We start from the raw sequence: 3545 nt of genomic DNA on the forward strand, positions 1-3545 counted from the left end.
ACTGTGACCTCCTGGTTCATAGTTTGCAGCTCAACCGCTGAGCACATGGTTCGGGCACTTACATCTTAGAAAGAGAAGGAGCATCATGGGAACGAATAATACCCCTCCCCAGGGAGAATCCCTTTAACTTTTTGTGTATTTGTTTTTGGTATTTGTAATGCATTTTATATGAACAAAGGATTCTAGATACAATGTGAGTGCTTTTAAAAACTTAATCTCCTAAATATTATCTTTTATCATAAAAAATTCACAAATGTCTTTGGTCAAGCTGCACCCCAGTAAGTGGGCGTGTTGGGGTGGAGTTGAGAGTTCGGGCTCACGCCGCGCTGCCTCCTGGGACAGGTTCTGAGTGAGTGTCTCCTCAGAGGCCACAGCATTCCTAGTCATTGCTGTGTTCACTGAGTTGCTCCCTTGAAATTCTGGACCAGCTGCATCCTGTCAGCGCCACTCCCTCCCTGGGATGCGCGGCAGAACCCAGCATCACTGCCAGGTCTTGCCGAGCGCGTGGGCATCCGGAGCGAAGCAGCAGTGCCGCCCGGGCGTGCGGGCGCCGCTCCCGCCCCGCTGGCTGGCGTCTGCTTGCCTGTTGGCGGCGTGGCTCTCCGTGTAAGTTGCTACTTCCCGAGGAGCCGGGCGTTTCCTCATTGCCGGGACCTCAGGAACACCAACTCCTTTTCTTAGTTCTCACAAATATTGTTCTACTCTCTCCGCCATTTAATTTAGTTTGTGGCCTTTATCGCTGTGCAGGGCGTTGAAGTGTTTGTGTGGTGAAGACCTTTCTCAACTCAGGACAGAAAGACTTACCTTCTCTCCTTAGGCCAACCGCTCCGAATATCTTTGGTTTTGAGTTTTAGTGTATTTTAACTCTTCAATCCCTCTGAGATTTATATTTATCTACATGTGAAGTACTAGCATATGTTCATTCTTTTTTCCTTTTTGGTTTTAAGGATGAATTTTTATCATTTTCCCTCCCCATTCCAGGGAGCCTCAAGACCCTGCTGGCGATGCCAGGCACCATTAGCACCTGGAAGGGGCGGGGCCTCGTGTGGGCTACCGGGAGGCGCCTGGCTTCAGGGAGCACTTGGTCCCTCGGTCCCTCCTCGCACTCGCAGCCCAGCCCCCAGATGGCTGGCGGGGCCTGGAGTTGGGGTCTATGGCGATGAGCCTGAGTGAGGAGACGTCCGGCCTGACGGGCCTGGGCCGCTGACCCCCGCCAGGCCTGCCCAGGGTCTCCAGTCCAGCAGCTCAGACCCTGAGGGGCAGCCCACCTCACCCTCGGGTGCTGGTCACGAGGGACGGGTGGGGGGTGGGGGCGTTGTGGCTGGGAAGGTGCTTCCTTTGACGTTGGCGGTGCCGAACAGAATCAGCCATGAACAGACTCGGTCAGAACAAAAGCAGAGATTCCCTGAGGGAGAAGGCAGGCACCATGCTGGTTGCTATGGCAACCACACCTCTGCGAGGAGCCCAAGCCACTTGCTGGACAAATAGGAGCCTCTTCATTTTAAATTAGTTTTTTTCTCTCATAGAATTTTATACTTTCCAATGTATTTTTCAAGAAAATAAGCCCAAAGAATAATAGTCCTGGCCTGGGGGTCAGTGGGTGTGTCCCTCCTTGCTTGAGCTCGCAGCGCCTCTCAGGCCCACAGCTGTGGTCTGGCCTGTGGTCAGCAAACCCAGGGTCTCCATCCGTGAGCAGTGCCGGCCCGGCCGCTGCACCTGTCCTGCGGCTACGGGCCTCTCCGTGCAAACGCCCTGCCACCTCCAGGCCCTGGGCGCTCGCCAGGCCCACCGGCTCTCCTGCTCCCAGTGCTGGGGCTGCCTGGCTGCTGAGGCGAGTGCGGCCCCAGGACCCCAGCCGCCAGAACCTGTGACCCCTCAGCCCCGGACCTTCTCCTTGAAGCCCTTCTTTCCTGGCTGATCCCGGGCCTGTCTCCTGCAAGGCCATGTGCAGCCCAAGGTTAGACGGACACACGGACAGGTAAGGAGACACACAGCGAGCCCGATGTGCCAGTCGACCATGACCCACCGCTTCGGACCCAGGCAGCGTTCCCTGTGACCCACAGAGCAAAGTCCAGCATCACAGGAACTAAGTCACTCAAGTCTTTCACTTGTGTTTTCTACTCACACGAGGCCACTGTCTGTGGGAGACTCGCTGTCTCCTGTGCCATCTGCTAACTCCCCCCCCCCCCAGGGAGGCCCCCATCCCCCTCATGCCGGGCCTCCCCACAAGCCTGGAGTGACCCGCCGGCTCTGGAGGAGGGGAAGACGGTGGGACGGCGCCCCTCTTGAGGAGGTGGGCAGCCTGAGCGCCCAGGAGCGCCAGCCACGCCTCCTGTGTGCGTCTGACAGACGTGCAGAGACTGTGCCGGACACGTCTCGGCCTCTGCAGAGCTGAGAACAGGTGGAGCCAAGGTTTTCGCTGCAGGTTGGTTCCCTGGGGGAACTTGCTCTGTCAAATTTGCAGCGCTGTCCTGGCTGGGGCCCAGTGGTTAGAGGTCGGCTGCACACTGAAGGCTCACAGGTTTCATTTCTGGTCAAGGGCATGCACCTGGGTTGCAGGCTGATCCAGTCTGGGTTGTGGTGTATGGCAATGTGTCTCTCACACCGCTGTTTCACTCTCTTTCTCTCTCCCTCCTTTCCACATTCTCTAAAAATCAATGGAAGCCCAACCAGTGTGGCTCAGTGGTTGAGCATTGACCTATGAACCAGGAGGTCACAGTTAGATTCCTGGTCAGGGCACATGTAGGGGTTTCAGGCTCCATCTCCAGTGGGGGGCATGCAGGAGGCAGCCAATCAGTGATTCTCTCTCATCATTGATGTTTCTCCCTCTTCCTTCCTCTCTGAAATCAATAAAAATATACTTCAAAAAAAGTCAATAGAAAAAAATATCCTTGTGTGAGGATTAACCACCACAACAAAACCCCTGCAGAATTGTGAGCCACTCTGTGAGGGGACTCCTGTGTGTGACAGTTTTTACTAGTATATCTGAGAGGATTGGAATTATGTTATTTGAAAATCACCAACCTTGCATATTTTAGATACACAATTGTAATGATTTAAACCATGAAAGCCTGAGTTTTTGTGCTATTTCTTAGATTCAATCAGCACAACTTGTGAGAAACCCTAACCTCAAAAGGAGAGCTTGGCCTAGTCAGTCTCCACTATTCTGACCACGTCACCATAGTTTATTTCCTGGTTGTTTCTCCGGTTCCAGGTGTTGGACGTCAGCTCAGAAAAGATCCCAACAATGGCTTGGTGCTCCTGCTGTGCCTGCTGCGCGAGCTGCGCTGTTTTCCATGCGGGAGGCGCTGCCTCCCCTCCCCCACCCCACTGTCCTTGCTGAACCTTTTGAGAAGATAAAGGAAGCGAGAGCCTTTTTCTTTCCATCTTCCCAAGGACACTTCCATATAAAAGGCGCCCTTCAATCCTTTGTTTATGTCCACCAGTGAAGCATGCCGGCGGGGGGCCATGCGAGGGGCGCACGTCCGCAGCCTCTCTGAGGCTGCGGTCCCGTTTCCCAGGAAGAGAACCTGCAGCAGGTGGGG

Source organism: Myotis lucifugus, unplaced genomic scaffold (assembly GCF_000147115.1).
Source record: "Myotis lucifugus unplaced genomic scaffold, Myoluc2.0 scaffold_759, whole genome shotgun sequence".
Lineage (NCBI taxonomy): Eukaryota > Metazoa > Chordata > Mammalia > Chiroptera > Vespertilionidae > Myotis > Myotis lucifugus.